This window comes from Manacus vitellinus, unplaced genomic scaffold (genome assembly GCF_001715985.3).
Source record: "Manacus vitellinus isolate BGI_N305 unplaced genomic scaffold, ASM171598v3 scaffold_16_pilon, whole genome shotgun sequence".
Classification (NCBI taxonomy): Eukaryota; Metazoa; Chordata; class Aves; order Passeriformes; family Pipridae; genus Manacus; species Manacus vitellinus.
This window is the reverse complement of record NW_021939189.1, coordinates 6313236-6330933: the sequence shown is the minus strand read 5'-3', so window position 1 is coordinate 6330933 and position 17698 is coordinate 6313236. Positions and strand designations below refer to the sequence as shown.

General features: G+C 42.8%; 1 protein-coding gene across 2 annotated transcripts in view; it reads left to right on the top strand.

Moving 5' to 3' along the window:
* The first annotated feature begins 235 nt into the window (after positions 1-235).
* Positions 236-17698, top strand: part of CHD2 (chromodomain helicase DNA binding protein 2) — an 88073-nt gene continuing 70610 nt past the window's right edge. The window contains exons 1-2 of one of the 2 annotated variants that reach the window (XM_018069664.3): positions 236-360; positions 13116-13182. The gene's annotated coding sequence lies outside the window, so the exon portion shown is untranslated. Of the gene's footprint in view, positions 361-4019; positions 4114-13115; positions 13183-17698 lie in introns of those variants that run through there. The other variant, XM_018069665.3, reaches the window with a different exon arrangement.

Here is a 17698-nt window from a genome sequence, read left to right as displayed (position 1 = left end):
TGCTACAGAAAAGAAGTTGCTGTTTAATGCCATGTGAAAGTTCTTCAGCTGGGGACACCAACATTTATGTGATTTTTCAAAAAACCAAGTCCAAAGCTGAGTTTATAGCAGAGCTAAATTCAGCTGTTTGCAGTGGGCAGAACTGTGCAGAAATCAGGAAGTTCTGAGTGTTGTTGAAGCAGAAACTCTTTTTCAAACCACAGAATCTAAAGGGAAATTAAAGGGAGCCTGGGGCTTTCAACAAGAAATTTTTCTTTTTACATAATGAGAGTTTCTCATAGCAATGCAGAAGTTTCAGCAGGGAGATGACACCTCACCAGCAGGACCCAGAGCACTGGGAATGCCGGGGATGCTCAGGAGGTGGGTAAGCAATGGGGATATGAGGAGTGCTGGGAAAATGAATTCAAAATGTGTATTTCAAGTGATCTTCTACAGTTTGCAAAAGTGCAGGGGTTACTTGAAAAGCAGGCTATGAACAGATGCTTTAAGCTCAAGCCATGTTAAGGTGAAAAGCCCCAGCACAGCTGGGCTCAGTGAGGCCCCTGACATGGTGCAGGACATCCATCACTGCCGTGCACTGCCTTGCTTTGGAAAATGTGTTTATTTAGTGGTAGCCAGTGCTGTGCTCACCCATTGCCCTGTGACAACAGTGTCCACTGTGTGGAAACCCATGTCGTATTAGCAAAGCTAACAAAGCCAGGGCATCTTTGCATTCCCTCCCTTGCGTGCGTTGACTGAGCGCAAACCCGTTCGCTTTCTTTGCCTCAGAGCACAGCCTTGGAAATGCAGTAGAATATTCCAGCAATTCCCTCCAGCCCAGCAGAGGCTGCCACGTGGGCAGGTCCATGCCTGACCAGCGGTCCTCATGTCTTTATGTAACTCCATCCTCGGACAGAGATTAGCTTTCACCGGAATGCAGGTTTGCAGCTATTCCAGGGAGGCTCAGCAGGAAGCCTTGTGTGCTGCTGAAGGGTTTCATTTCATTTCTCTGTACAGCTTGTAAAAGGCTTCTTGGAAACCAGATCTTTGCATTTTACTTGAGTTCACTTATCTGCCAAAAGCTGCTTCAAGTTACTCTTTCCAAGCCATGTTAGATTAATCTTTAGGTAAGAAGGAGGCAGCAACAAGTACTGTATATCTTTGTTGAGAACTCACCGCTTCTAATTACATTCCCCCTTATAGGCTTTAATTTTGAGGACTAGAAAATGAGGTCAACCTCTATTAAATGTAATGACTTTCCCTGTGGGGCTTGCAATAAAAACAGCTTCACAACAAAGGTTTCTATTTAAGGGAGAGGAAGTTTCTGTTACAAAGAAATCCCCTGACTTGGTGCAGGGGCTTAATTTTCATTTGCTGGCTACAACAAAGTGAAAAGATTTAGGTTGAGACTTTAACCAGTGCTTATCTGAGAAAAAATGGGCAGGAGAGTTAAAACTTCAGGAAGAAAAAAAGCCCCATTGCTGCAGGAGATGACCTAGAACCTGTCTGGCAAACAATACCTGAAATTGCTGGCAGCTTCAGAGAGAGCAGAAAGCACAGCTGCATCCTGAGCCACACCAGGGCCACCGTGAGCTGCATGCAGTGAGCATGCAAGAGCAGCAGCTTTGCCTTTCTCTTTTTGCTGCAGCCTGGACACAGCTGGTTCCCCATGGGTGCCCCAAGAACAGGTGGTGTGGTTTGTTCCTGCAGGAGATGAAATGAATCCTGTAATGGATACAGGACCTAATTTGGAACACTGCAAAGAGCACAGGTTGGTGCTGTGCCCTCTTTCCAGGCAGCTCCTGTGGCTGTGTACCCGGGGGGGCAGATGATGCCCTGCCCAACTGGTAACTCTGCATATCTGTGATTTTCAAAAGCGCACTGGCTTGAACGGGCTGTTTGGTGCTGCTGTAGCTATTCGTGTGGCTATTTAAAGCTAGGAAAGCACAATGATGTCTTAATAACTAAACTCTCTTTTACACCAGAAACTGGAGGTAAACATGGCCATAATTTGTAAAAACCGCTGTTGCTCTGATAACAGCCTAACTAGCAAAGTTCACTCTTTCTTTAAAGGTGGGGTTTTTTTTTCTTCCAGCAGCCTTGCAGGCAGGAATTTGCCAGGCAGTTACTAAAACATCGTGCCTGCCAAGCGCAGGAGGATTATTTCGGCATCAGCTCCTATTAACTGCTCCACGCTCAGATCGCCATGTTTGAGCTGCGTCTGGAGCAGCTCGAGAGCGGCCGCAGCCGATCGTTCGGCTCTGGCTGCTCTGCTGCCTCGCTTTCCTTGCAGCCCAGCTCACTGCTTTGCACTTCCGATCCCTGCAGAAGGCAAAAATATCACGCAAATGCTGTTTCACTGTATTAATGCCCCGGTGTGCGCTGACATACTGCAGACCTTGCGCAGGAAACACAGAATGACCCCAGGGCGCGCTGGGAAACAGGATTGAGGATCAACCTTCTCCACCAATGGAGGTTCTTGCCCTTTAAGAAAAAGCCTGCAGTAATTTTCCATTACCCTGCACAGTCTTGTCTACGTGGCAAGAATTGTTTGTGGAGGCTGGAGCATCACGGGTGAGGCGCAAGCTCCAATCCGGCTGCCGTTGCTTGGCTACGCGCTCGGCATGCCGGCAGCACGCCAGGCTCCTGGGAAGCACCTTTGTTCCCCGAGAAGGGATTTGAGTTGTGTTTTCATGCCGAAAGCTGGGGACAAATGCTGATTTTCTCAAGCAGCCTGGCAGAGCTGGGCTTTCCAAACAGCACGAGCCAGCCAAAATGTTCAGTGAAAATACGAATAATAATATGTGTGGAGTCCATCTCCTGTGATGGTTTCTCTTCCTTTGCACAAGGAAATATAAAGAGCTCATGATGTTTGTTTGCTGTTGCACTGATCCTAACCGGCACTTAATCAAGGCAGCGTGTTGAATTGGGCAGAAATACTGTCAGCAAAATCCTCCCCCGCTCTTGCTGTTTCTGTCTAATAAACCAGACGGATTGCTGTTGTTCTGCAACTTGATAAGCGGATTATTTTTTTTAATGTAAGGTCTGGAGTCCTGACAGGAGAGTCTCTGCTCAAGGCTGCAATATCTGTTGTCTGAAATGTCTGAAATATTTCAAATGCCACTGGCAGAATCTGCAGCAGCACGGAGGAGCAGGTCTGTGTGCTGTCCCTGCTCGCTGGCACTTGGCAGCATGGCTGGAACAGGCGTTTCCATGATGTCTCAACATGGCTTCAGCTCCAGGATAGCTTATTTTATCTGTGTGAGGCTTGATACTTCCATTAATAAGAGAGCTCTGTGTTCCTTCTAGCAGCCCATGCTGTCAAGGACTCTCCCTGCACCAGCAGCCAAACCTACACTGATAATTGTTAAGCAAACAAGTGTGTGTTCCCCCTACCCCCCTCCGCTGCCATTTGCCTTTTGCAGCAGCTCCAGGCACCTTCAAGAGTATGAATAAACATGTCATTTGGGGGTGTGGAAATGTGAGAATTGAAAATTTTGATATAAAGTGGAACATACTGAGCATCAGCCTTAATTCTGCTTCATGAAGTATGAAGCCCAAGGGGAATTTTGTGCTTGCAGTCTCACATCCTTCATCACACAGATGAACAAACATCACCCAGCAGAGCCCTGGCACAACTACAGAGGGACCACCTACCCAGCGCTGCTCCTTGAGGGGCTCCACATGCATGGTGGCTTTGAGGTGTCTCTCCTGGGCACAGGCATGGCTCTCCCTGCAGCCCTGTCACCCTGCAACGTGTGTCTCCTAACCACAACCTCTCTGAGGTTTACAGTTTAAAGATACTGGCTTCCTGCAGTTTCTCTTGCAAATTAGCAATGTTCTCTGCTTTCTGGGCTCCTTTTTGGTCCTGTTTTCTCACATCCAGCCTTTCTATCACCTCCTCCTCACCCCTGGTGCTGAGGCCTCCACTGCTGCTACCCAGCAGCTCAGTTGATGCCACGACCATCTGGGGACCTGCACAGTGTTCCCCACCTCCTGGAGAGCCATGCAGGAAGGGTGGAGTTGGGCATGTAGCAGCCTGGCTACATGCCATCTGTCACCCGGAATATGCTTGTCCTCCATCAGTGAAGTGTGCCTTGTGTGATGGGAATGACTGAGCAGACATTTAGGATGGTGAGTTTCCATATCCCTATGTCAGATTTTCCCGTATGGATAACTTGATGGTTAGAAACAGCACCTTATCCACACTACACAGTGCTTGGCTCTCTGTTCAGTGAACTTTTGGGCTTGTCTTATCTGTCTTTGCATTGTTTTATTTTTTTAAAGTAACCTACTGCCTCTTAGCAGTCTTAGAAAACCTTGGTATCTAAGAAAAGATGAGTTTGGCTCTTGAAAACTGACTGCTAGTAGTAGCCCTTTTCCTTTTCATTGTGTTATCAGAAGTGAAAAGCGGAACTTCTGAACTCTTTAATTTTTTCAAGTAGGCACAGAGGTGCACAGAGGGTCCCTTTCCAAAATACATTTGCCCTGTGCTGTGCCTGCTATAACACACCACCACCACAGCTTGCCTCTGCTTGGGATTTGCTCTACACAGTAAAATGCAGAGGATCTGGTCTGCCAGGAGGAGGGTTTGCCTCCCTTGTTTGCACACTTAGGAATGTGGGTGAGTCGCTGCCTTGTTTGAGAAATGAAACCTTCTATCCCAGCTCCTTATGCCTTTGTTTTTAGAACTGCAGGTTACCTTCTGTTGAAGGTAACTCATGCTCCCCCCCTGCTCCTCTGTGGCTCAGGTTTAACATCTGGTTTCACATTTTGTATTTCCTTCTTAAAAGCACAGAGATGGGACTGCATCTTCCTACGTGTGCTCTGAAATCCACAGGATCCTGCAGACCTTAGAGATCAGAGCAGGCAAACCCAGGTCTGTCTCCAGCGAACGGGGTTGGTTTCCAGTACAGCCAGTGTAGCTCTTGTACAGCAACATCCCCAATTAAAAGAGTGACAATTTCCAACTACAAAATTAGAACAGTGTTTGAGAACATTTTGTTTCAAGAAGGCAAGAAAAGCAGAAAAGGAAAGAATGTTCAGGAAAGACACAAAAACCACAGCACAATTTTCTAAACTTTTTTTAGCTTTCAACAATTTAAGCTTAGGGACCTGTGGCCATTTGGTGAATGAATTATCTGATTTCAAGGGGTTTTAAATGCCTCAAATGATATTCCTACATTTGAAAATAAACTCCTTACTTTACGTAGATGCTTAAGTATGAGTTTCAGTTCTTTGGTTTGCAGATAGAAAAAAATTACGAAAGACTCTTCATACATAATTTGACATTTTCCTTGACTGCAATTTGACATCTAAACCTGATCTTTTTTCCTTATATAATAGATTATTTCCTTCTTGGGTTTGGTTTTTTTTACACTTTTAAGTCTGCCAGTTATTCCCAAAGGCCCGGTATTTATATTTATTCCACAGCAAGCATGTGACTGGTGTGACTGAATAATTATATCAAAATGAATTTGGGTTCCTTTTGTTGCAAAATGTTCTAGGGCTGTAGATATGTTTTGAATGTGTAATAAGCTCTGGGTATTGAGATTACAAGAGCAACTAACTGCAAAATCCTAAGGATTAAGGTCATGCATGAGATATTTGATTCTCCCTCCTGTGAGGTTCGATTGCAAGATACAGTCTGCTCCCACTAACTTCTTAAAATGAGAAAGCTTGAAAAATTAACGAGATTCTGTCAAATTTGCTTTGCTGCTAGTGGAACTGGAGGTGTTGAAGAAACGGGGACCTGTGAAGAAAGGAAGAAGCAGGGACCAGGAGGGTCAAAATCCCTGCTGGCTCACAGCTTGGAAGTGAGGAAAGACACCAAGATGACTCTTTTTTTTTTTGCCATAATTTGATCCACTATAGAATTCATTCTATCAGAAGGGGCAGCTCTTCCCCCTCTTTGTTGCTGTGACTGCAGCAGTGTCTCAAGACTGTGATTGGGACCAAGGTTCTGTTGTGCTGAGCCAAAGAATGTGTCCTTGCGAAAAAAGGATGCAAAGGGAAGATAGGAGAAGTGTGAAGAGCAGGCTGGAGGTCATGGGGGAACCACCTTAGTCCTACGGAAATTCAGTGGTATGGATTTTTTTCCCCCTGAGGTGGATGTATGATCAGGCAACATGCCACAGAGGCAAAATGGGTTGGTCTCTGTGAGCCTCACAGTCCCCAAGGCACTGTAGACCACTGCTCACCTCCCCATCTGCCAGGTCAATTTTTATTTTTAGTTGTTGTTGTTGTTTTCTGGAGGTTTTTTGTTTGGTTGTTTTTTTTACAGAGGTGGCCATTCTTCTGCTTCAATTTGCTCTGAGATCACAATATTTTTTTTTCCATAAGCTATTGAAAATCGTCTGATGGGAATAACTTCCAGTAACTGATTCTGTCATACAAATGGGGTGTATCCTTATGGAGAACAAATGACTTTATTTTTAAGTTAAATACGAATCAGCTGCATGCACTCCCTCTTCAAAAAAAGCTGTGGATGTTACAATTTCACCTGGTTGCAGGCATGATTAGTCCCTTCTGTCCTTCATGCTGTCGGTAACTAGGGCATTGCTGCTGCCTCACTGCCCGTCCCAAGGGATCTGGGTGGTGTTTGTGCAAAGGGGATTGGGCTGAGGAAGGGGTGGAGAAATGCAGCTCTCAGCCCAGGATATATTTAGTGAATGCAGCTGTGGGAGGCAGCAGGAACAAGAGATCTCTTGTATTGCCAGAGCTCTGACAGCTCACATGCCTAAATAATCTGCTGGTTTTTTACCATTACGTTTCCACCCACGCTCCCAGTGTTTTTAATTTGAATGTAAAGTTATACTTTAATGTAGTCGGAATCCTTCTTGGAGCTTAAAAGTGAGATGTGTTACAGTGTCAGTCTTGCTGTAGCCCTTCAAGTGGGGCAGCACGCAACTTTCATGGGCACGGGTTTTCTCCATGGCAGAGAAATTTGACTTCATTTTCGTTCATTAGGGAGGGTAGTGATGTCGGAATATGCCTTTCATGTGCACTGCAGTACTTGCTTGGGCTGGAAGCAGATATGCCACACTAGTACAGCCCCTCCCAAGCAAATAAACTCTGCTTCTTGCCAGGGCTGCTGAGCTGGGGTGCAGAGCCTGCTTCTGCTACGCTGGGCACTCCACTGTGCTGTGCAAACTTTGCTGGTTCTTCTGGCATCCCTGGGAGTCTGATCCAATATTTGCTGGTACGTCATGGGATAAAAAAGGACAAAAATAGGTTTATCAACCCTCTGGTTCAAGCGGGAGCATGTTACTGTTGCTGTGCATTAGGACTAATTTGTCTGGGCTCGCTGGCCATGTTCAGACTTGCCCCCAGAGAAAAAGATGGAGGATGAGAATTCTCTGTGTGTCTTCTTCCCTGGCTTGTTCAATGGTGCACAACAAACCATGAGCTAGACTGCCTCAGGCATTAAAAGCTTATGACAAATTAAATTGCAGAATATAAAAAGAAGTAATTTTTTTGGTCTTGTTCTGATGCAGTTAAGGGGTTGGAAAAACAAGACTGGTGCAGGGAGGTCCAAAGTGTGGCTTTGTGTCTGGATGATGGAGACATCACATTTAGAGGGAGACAGACTCTGGCGTTGCTTTCCTGAAGTTTGTCCCACCTTAATGGTATTTTTCCATCCACAGCAGCATTGCTGGGAGATGTTGCAGTGACACATCCACCCTTTTCTGCCAGGGCAGCATCTTGACCCTTCCCACCCCATCATGGATTTACCATTCCTGTAGCAGGGACTTGTCCCCACCTGATATCCGTATGGGAAATGCAGCTCCTGTGGGTGGCTTTCATGGTTCCACCACAGGCTGGCACAGATTCTGATCCACCTTTGAAAAATTGTGTGGTATATGTGTTCTGGATATAGCTGTCCCACTTTTGCATGCTGTGACCCAAGGGAGTTTTGGTGGCCAGTTTGTGTATCAAAAGCACTTAGTATTAAAGTGTAGCAAATTGCATCTGGGCACAAATCTGCAGGAGCTCAATGCCCTGCGTACCCACACAGGCTTTTCTGTCCCGAATCCTGCTGATTCTGTGCCTAGGACTGGATTTATTTCAGCAGGTAAATGGTTAACTGGAGGACTAATTGGCTCTGAGAGCTCCAGTCCTTTGCAACAGATTATTGGCATGCTGGTAGGAGCAGCTCCCTTCCTTCCCTTCCCCCTTCATTATAAAAACATGAACTGTAGAGAAACCAAATACCACATGGCGCCCTGCGCCGAGCCCGTCAGTGCTCCCGGCTTGGTGTTCAGCACAAAAAGTCCCTTTATATTTGGGAAGCGGAGGGAGAAAATTCTGGAAACGCAAGAACGTGGCGATAGTGGCTGAATCAGCACATTTATTTGTGCTGATATTTATTTATCAGTGTCCAGGCGCTCGACTCCACAGCCCCACACACCCACGGGCCCCACGCCAGCGCGGGGGAGAATCCCGGGGGTATCCAAAAGCTCCACGTCAGTTTATGGCTTTGCAGAGGGCTCTGGGCAGTCACCGAGGGGCTGAACGTAAAGAGAGAAAAATGAAAGCTTTAGGGGGGAAAAAAAAATAAAAATTGCATTTCTGTTTTCCCGAGGAGCCGTGGGTGTTTTTAGGCAGCTGCCTGCAGAGGCCGTCGCCATTTCGTGAGGCGGCATTAATGCAGCGGGAGGAGACATGTTGTGCTTTTCATGGAAATTCGGATTTTAAGGTTTTTCTCCTTGGTTTGAAGCTTCTTCATTCTTCCTTCACCCTCTTTCAGTCCAAAGGCTTTAATTTTTAAACTTAAGTGGAAAAAAGTAATAACAACAAGTGAGGAAAACTAGGGGGAAAAGGGAAAAGTTCTTCTGAAGGGATTACAATGTGCAAGCAAAATCAGGTCTCTATCCAGGAGAGAAAAAAATATTAGAGGTGTAAATTGGCTCCGAAAATGCCCCCAAGGGCATAGGGAGGATAATCAGGATGACAGCGTGGCTGAGCACTCAGCATCCCAGGCATGGCCCAGGTGTGCAGGGAAAACGCAGTTCATCAGGCATGTTTTAAATAGAGAATTTTTCTCTGGTATGAAAAGATACCTGACTGGTCTGTGCATACACAAAACCAGCCCTTTGTGATTTTCATGAGCCGACTTGACTTCCAGGTTTTGAGATACTAATTTTGATCTAAAAGCTCAGACTATTGCTAGTGCTGCAGAACTGCTTGTTTGATCAAAGGAGAAAATAGGGATTGTGGCAGGAGAGAGGTCAGGCAGATCCCCTTCGGTGCAAAACTCCTAGAGCAAACTGCAGTGTTTCTGTTAAGGGCCTTCTGTATTGGAGTTGACTTCTTCCACTCCAGGACCTTTCACTTGCAAAATACATTATAGGGCTCATTTGTTTAACAAGTCTCTGGGAGCTGCGAGAGAGAATTAATGCTGGCATTTGGAAATACAAGTGATAGTGCTGCATTTGATTTTGGTTTCATGTCATTATTTTCTGGTTTCAGAGTCAGAAAAAGCTGCTCATTTATTTTTCATGTAGCTGTATTTTTTTTCTGACTTCTTGAGGAGGCAGAGCTAATAAAATCGTGCTGCAAGAGGCCTGAAGCTTTTGATCTGATGTTCAGCTTCAACAAATTTCACTTTTGGAGTTTCTGCACTTTGGGGGAGGCTGCAGGTTATAGAAACAAATTAGTGCATCTGCTAAAGGAAGAACTACGAAATTAGTGCAAAGGGTCTCTGCTCACTTTCCTTGCTGACCCAACTGACTGGTCAGTAAAGTGTAGCTCAGGAATATCACAGCCTCTGCTGGAATATGGCACGGGATCAGGAATGCTGCAGCAGTGCAGCACAGTTGGGTGTGTGGCTGCCTACTCTTAGGAAAGCAGCCATCGTTATTTCAGCTGCTCATGAAAGACTTGATAACTTCCAGCCATGGATTCAAATCCCAACTAAGTTTGCAAGGAATATCAGTCATATTTAAAACCAAGACTAAGTCAGATTCCTCCACATTAGCTGCAGTTGAATTTTGCAAGGTTTCTGATCTCCTCACTCTGGGTGCGAAGGTGTTTCCTTTTCAAGCCTGCCACCTGAAAAGATTTCTATGAGACAGTGATTCCTTCAATACAGAAAAGCCATGTAGAGAAACCTCTTTGCCACCCCAAGATCATGATTTTCTTGATTGCCCTCTTGTACTCTGCTGAGGTTACATTACATCTGCAGGTCAAATGTAACATGAATGCAGCATGCACTGATCACATATAGCAATATATATAGTAAAGAGCTTTAGTGTGAACATCATGCACATCCTTGGTTTGTCTGTGTAACACTGTGTATTATACAGATAATATAAAGCATAAAATAGTTTTCATATATAAAAATTACTTTTCCAGCATATACTAATGTGCCTTTTATAAAGTCCTAATTAGGTTATGTTTTCTCCTAAACTTAATTCCATTTTATTAACAACAGCTGAGTAGACTTCAACTTCATTTTTGGTTCCAATTTTCATTCTGTTCAGTGTGTGTATATATGTATACGCAAGAAGATAATCCTTTATTAATCTTTTGAGCAGAACACTTTTCTTTCGTACAGCAAAAGTCCTGTCTCTGAATGTTCATTATCAGCACCTGATGTGCTGCCTGGACCACAATATCCTAATAATTGGAGTTTAAGGGGGAAAAAAAGCGGGTTATTAAAGTTACAGTGTTTCATTTTTGTGCATGTTATGATTCTAAATTATTCAAGCATTTGACTAGCTCCTACACATAGAAACTTATGTCTCCCATGCATTTTTCCACCCCAAAGTGTTCTATGGTTTCCTTTGTCTTACGCACTACGTCAGAGTATTCAAATGCACTGTGTAGTACCAGTAGCGTGTGGCACATTACAAGAAAATTTGAGATAGTTTCTCAATTAAGTGCATTTTATTTTGACCTATTTCCTTCCACTTGAGTCTAACATTTGGTCTCTTCATAGTCAATATTCTGTTTTATGGAAAGGTTTTAAAATTTTACTGAAGGAGATGAAGTACCCAGGACAACTTAAATTTATATTGTTCCTTTTGCCATTATTATTAAAAATAGGAAAGAAGAAGAAATGTTGGGGGAAATACAGGGAATATTGATGCAATTATACCTACATGTGCAAAGCTACAGGCTTGCTGTTACTCTTGAAATTTAGACCTCTGCTTCACGTTCTATTTCCTTCTACACACTGGGATAGTTAATTTCAGTTGCACTTTCCAACTACTGACATACATGTTCATTCCTAAATTCACTTCATATGCTTCCAAATCGTTAGGACAACATTCACTTTAGACACACCAAGAAAAACCTGGAGTGATTCCACTGACCTAAATGTAATTACTCAGTGCTGAATTAAAGGCACAGGCGCATAACTTAAGCCCCATGTGTTTGGAGTAAAAAAGCTCAGCTTTTGTCATTAAATTCAATGTTTCTAGACCTTAATCCAAGACACATTTGTAGAGAGAGGTGATAGCTTCTTTTTAGAAGAATTATTAAATCTAGAAGAAAATAAGTCAATTCTAGGCCTGTTGAGGTCTTCCACTGGGTGAAATGGCCATGAAGGTGGCAGTCAGATTTTTCAGGTGGTGATTAAGTGCTGTGGATGTCTCACCCAAGTCATCTTGCATTTCCTGTGCTGCTTCAATTGCACAAAGAGCCATTGACCTCATTTTGTGACGGGACTGTACCAACAGTGTTTTCGTGGACTGCTTACGTTTTCTCCCAGCTCACTGTCTAATAGTAATCTGTCACTAAATATTTAAAAAAAAAGTGAGCTGTGAATGGTTTTAAGCTGAGACAAGATTGTCACTGTTAATGGTTTGGTCAGAGAGAGAGAGAGTATTTGTTTCATCATGTAAATCTCCTTCCTGCAACAGTTAAAGCTGCTAAATCTGGAGTTTAGGTGGCCGACATGTCCAGGGCTGCTCTAGTCCCTGGGCTGATGAGCTCTCCCAGCTGGGTAAAGCTCTGTCAGGAGCCAGTTTATAGTGAATTGACTGTAGGAAGAAAATATAAAAGCTCATGGGAAACATGAGCCTGACACAGGAGCTATTTCTTTTCAGGTGGCATTCTAACCTAAGTGTGTGGTGAATCACTACAGCAAAAATTGACTGGACCCCACATCTAACAAGTATTGACAAATATGAAGAAGTTTGTTTTGAGTTAGTAATGTAAGGGGTCTTTTATATATATGATGCATTACAACAGGGTGATTCAGGGCTTTCTCAGACTGTCTATAAAAATAAAAAAATTATATGCTTGTAAGATTTCAGAAGAAAAGGCACAGTTTCTTTTCCCTGCATGTGGCAATTTGCTGAATAATGCATCATTTTGTCAACTCTTATAGAGCAATCGATAAATGCCCTACAGTGCTCCCTGCACACAGGAGACAGGAATTAAGATCATTATGGAAACAGGCTTGAAACTTGCTTGAAATAAAGATCCCAGTTCTATATTGTGGTTTTGGAGGCCTGGGCTGTTTTTCTTTTCATTCTAGAGTAGCTGTAATTCATCTTGTTCGATTTGAGTGAAATTCATCATGTTTCCAAGGCTAGTATGAAACTCTTTGTTTCCAAAACTCCAAGGAGATTTACCAAGAAAGTATAGTTGTTGTTATGCTCATCATCTAAACTTTCCAAAGTCTCCATTAGAATTCAAATGGAGAGTTGGTAGAAAATGAAAACTAGAGCTTATAGTTGTGAATTTTTTTTTGTCCTTGATTTTAATTGTTAACACATATTTGTGCTAAGCCTGTTTTCCCTTTTCTGATCATACTCCTCAAACACTTAAGCAATCAAGCTTTATTGGCTCATGTTTGCAGCAAATAAATTTCAAGGATGGACAGGTAAATGCCTTTGGAAAATGACCTTTAAATGTGCATAAGGAAGTAATCATGTTAGAATTTCAAATATCTGAGTTTAAAAATTAAATTATTAATTTCATTGTCTATATGAAAAACGTAATTTCACAACTACATTTGAAATCCAAATATTCTGAAGTTTCGGCTTAAAAGCTATGAAATATTCTGACTCTTTTCGTAACAATTCTGTGGCATGTTGGAAAATGGGAGAACAGTGTCTTTATTTTGAAACACAAGATTGGGTATGACTCTCTTAATTGTGCCAATGCTTTTTTTTTTTTAACAGACTCTTGATAAAACAATGACCACAGAACACTCCTGTAACTCTTCAGACCGTGTTTACAGCCAAGACGGTGAGATAAAGAACACTGCTTGCAGCTTCTACCTTTTAAAGTGATTTTAAACCCTACCACTGTTACTAATCCTTGCATGTTTCCAGTCCTGCAAGTTTCCAAGCAGCGAATTTCATCAGTGCAGAGCACTTAGCGCGTAAGTCAGGTCACAGCACCTGCCTTTTCATGCTGTACCCACGGGCACTGCAATCCCTGGGAAGGTGCACTTTAGTTTCTTATTTGCTTTCAGGGGTGATTTCAGTAATGAGCAAAGTTGCATCATTCTTTTTCATGTGAGGAGACATGTAATAACTCGTTAACACTTTTATCAATTCCAGTGTCTAAGTAGGTACAGGCAAAATAGTCAGTCAGTGTTTTTTCTACAATGTCCCAGTCCTCTTATAAAAGTTTTTCAAGCCAAGCAGAACAGTTTGTTACCTAAAAGCTGACCTTGAAAAAACAGATCACTGCATACAAGTAGCAAGGTTTAAAAAAGGGGGGTGAAGAAACAGATTTTTTGTTCTAAGAACAATGATTTACATTAGGAAGCAATTAAACATATTATTCCAATCACCCCTATTCTTTAAGTTTGAAACAGTCTGGAGTTTAAAAGTCTCGGAAGATATCATCAAAATAAGGACTACTGTGTCTTTCTGACTTTTCTTACACCTCTAAGGCTGCCATTTAAGGCAGTAACTGTGTGTTAGATGTTGACCAAATACAGCATAAATACCTTGACTGAGATGATCTCTATTTCTTACAGTTAAGATGGCAACATGGGATAATTTGAAGATGATCTGTAATAACAACAAAGAACTTCAAGTTTCAAACCTCCTTAAAAAAGTGGACTCGATTTCCCCAAAAAAAAAAGTGTGTACATTCCTTAGTCAAGTTAATATAAAGTGTGATAATCAATCCTCTCACCAAACAATAGTTGGTGTTCTGTCATTTGTCTTATTGTACACAGGAACTCATGCAAAACTGAAACAGCAATGTGGGTCGGTTGTTAAGGAGCTCGTAGATCTAAAATTTGAGCTCAGGCCACAAGATCACATGTACAGCAACAGAACCGATTCTTTGATGCATTGTGACCAACAAGTTAAAAATTTGCTTAGGAGAGATCATTAAATCCCACAGAATACATTGAATCCTTTTTTTGACTTCCATTTAGTCATTATACTTTTTATTAATAACTTATTTTCCTTTGAAAACAGGAATAAAAAGAGCTGAATCTTGGTTAAAGTAGCTTCATTTTGAATAAAATGAAAAAAACACTGGAGTTTGGCTTAGACTGAAAGATTTTTTTCTTTACCATATGTTTATGACACTGATAAGAATTTGTTTCTAATTACTCATGGTAATAAATCTTTTTCTTGCTGCACACAAGGTTCCTCATTCTGAACATGAGCCCCATAAAAGTGCCAGCAAACCCTCCTTATTAACATAATCTCAGTTTCCAGTGTTAAATCCTAGGAACAAAAAGGGCATATGTAAAAGTTCTCTCTATGTGTGTAGATGTGTTTGCAATTATTCATTACTGGCTGGAGCAAAAGTCTGGATTTGAATTCCAGTTCCAGGCCCCTGGCAGAATGAACAGCATGAGTTCATTGCTAGAGCTCAGTTTTATCCTTGCTGCTACTGAGTTTGTTGCTTGTCTTGTGACAGGAGGAAAAAGCTTTGGCTGGGATCAATACACCATAATCATCTCCACCAGTCCCACAGGGAAGGTGGCTCCATGCTTAGAAGGCAAATTTGTATCTACCTGTGCAGTTACTGTGATTTTAATAGTGAACTACTGAGGAAGGAAACAGAAGGAGAAAAAAGAAGCCCAGCTTGTTTGTTTGTTTGACCAACATGTTAACACGTTACATACAAAAACTCAAAATAGAGCTCTACATGATTTGGGACAGAGACAATTTTGAACACAAAGTTTGCAGGAAGTTAAATGCCTCCCACAAATAGCTCGCTGTGCTCAAAGGGTATTTGATGTCCCGTTTGTGTAGTCTCTGTCGAAGCAATCTAAACTATTCTGTTTGATTTAGGGCCTGATTTCTCTGGAAAGTGAGAGTTTTAGCTGAAGAAAAGCTTGGTGACACTGCACATCTCTCAGTCTTGCTTAGACTCCTGTTTTCCACTTCAAAAGGCAGATACAATACTTAACTCTTTTGTCCAATGTTTGCCTTTCCACTGTATTTGTGTCTCTAGAGAGTTGTGTGCTACCCTTGCACCCTGTGTATCACGAAGAACAAGCCACTTCACCAACCTTTTGGTATCCTCTGGTACAGAGGACACGGTGGGGCAAGCAGGGAAGGGATGGTGCCCTGTGAAATCAGTGTGCCTTTGTATGTTGTCCCTAAGGGATAATAACATTGGGGCTGGGGGGGGAGGGAAAAAGGGTTCTAGAAGAAAAAAGAATACCAGAAAGTGAGGTTATGTGCCTCTATCTGGAATTCCAGCCACAGATGCAATCTCAGAAAATAGTTCCCCAATTAGTAATGGAAACATTAAGTTGTCTCGGTAGCATCAGATGTGTGGTTCATAAAACATGGCTGAAGTATTTGGTCTAATGATACACAAAGGAAGAAAGTGTGTCATCTGAAAGAGAGGGAGTAAACTGTATGGAGGAAATTGCAGTGTAGAAATGCTGAATTTAGAAGAAAAAGAATAGGGTAATTGCAGAAGCAGTAGGAGCGACAATTTTGTTCCACTGTTGCATTAGGAAGAAGAACACAGACTGTTACTGGTAAGGAACAGCAAAGCTGTGTGAGGAGAACCATGGCTCTGGAGAGAGTGTACTTGTGTTCGCCTCCATACAACTCGCTTGGAGCCAAGAAACAGAGGAGGTCATGGATACTCCTGTAAGGTTTTTTGGAGCTGCTTTAGGCTTTGGTGTGCCAGGAAGCAAAAGAGCATCACTGAATACGTTTAACTTCCATTAATTTTTTGGTTACATGTAGCAGCAATGGAGTAAGGCACTTCCAAAAACATTTCTGTCTGTAAATGTACATGGATATATTTTTTTAAAGAGAAACAGTCTCTTATACTAGACAGTCTGGTATAGTTAGAGAAAATCAGATAACAGTCTGAGCACACAGGTTAGGTCTTGTTTGGTTATAATCTTAAAACTCTCCTGACTGGAATCATACTAGTCTTACAAAGTGCAATTATGTCTAGAATGCCTGATCTCTTTTCCCTCTTTCATGCAGTTATTGCAAGTGATCACACTCTATATATTTTTCTAGAAATGTACTTCTGTTCTGTGGAGAAACAATAGAAAGGCTGGAAATTTTACATGGAATACCAAATCTTGGTCCGTGCTACGAAATTGTACCTTGCAGGGTCAGCTGAAAATGCTGACATCAGTAGAAGTGCTGTTGCTGCACCCTGCTTTTATCTAGTTCCTGCCTTCCCCCTTGTTTTCACTGTTGGTGGTTTTCCAAGGAGGACAACATCTGGATTCTGTCCATGCAAGCACCTTTACATACAGTTACGTGTGAGCACTTCCACTGAGAGCAAGAGGATTAGCTTTTGCAGGAATCTGAATAGCAATGAAGTTGCAGAACAGGCCTCCTGCTCTCCATAGTCTCTGTAGACCAAAACTTCAATTCTTTTTCTTGTGAGGGGAAAAAAAAAGGCCTTTTGCCCTTTTTCAGTGAGAAGCTGCATCTACTGTTTTGTTCCACCACTGGCTGGAGGCTCCCATGCTGTGGTACCTTTATGTGGGCCTCCACCATCTCGCCTTTGAAGATGGTAACACCTTATCCCACTGTCTACAAGCAGTGGATATCCCCTGCTATCCTATACACAAGGTCAGCTTTTCTCTGTATTTTGAAAAGAAATACATCTCTCGGCTCAAAGTCATAGTGATTGATTCTGTTCAACTGATCACCTCCTTGAGGCTTTTCCAGGACCCAGCTCAGGAGAGAGCTGCTAAAAGTCCGACTGTGATTTCAAGAGCCAGAGTGGCTCCTGAGACCTTCCATAATCACTTGAAGCATTGTGGGTTTAATTCTGCCATAACTACTCACATTGTTAGCATGAAAAAGGAAGAATGGGAAAAATTCTGGTTTTAATGGAGTAAATTGGGCAAATGAAAGAAGGTAAAGGCATGTGTATAATTTAAAGTGACTGCTGAAGTATGTAAATAATAATTCTAGTCGTTTGCTGGGTGTGCTTCTCGCGCAGGAACACCATAGCTGGGGCTGGGGACAGCACTGATGCCTGTGACCAGGAATGGGGGGATGCCCTTCCATCCTGCTGACATCTGAAGTGGTTTCCATGGCTCTAGTCAAAATAGGAGACAGTGTCCTGGTGAGGTTGGCACGACAGACAGTTTCTATGGTGTTGGCTAAAAAAAGCAGGACACCTAGTTTTATTTGGGTGTCTGTGCTGTTTCTGAGCAGCGGTAAGGAGGGCTGGGACTGATGTGGCAGAGGGGGGGTGTGGGGTTGTTGTGGCTCCGTCCCTCAGGAGCTGAGGGTGCCCAACACAGGGTGTGTACCCGGATCAGAGTGGAGGGGTTTGTGGCCCCGCTCTC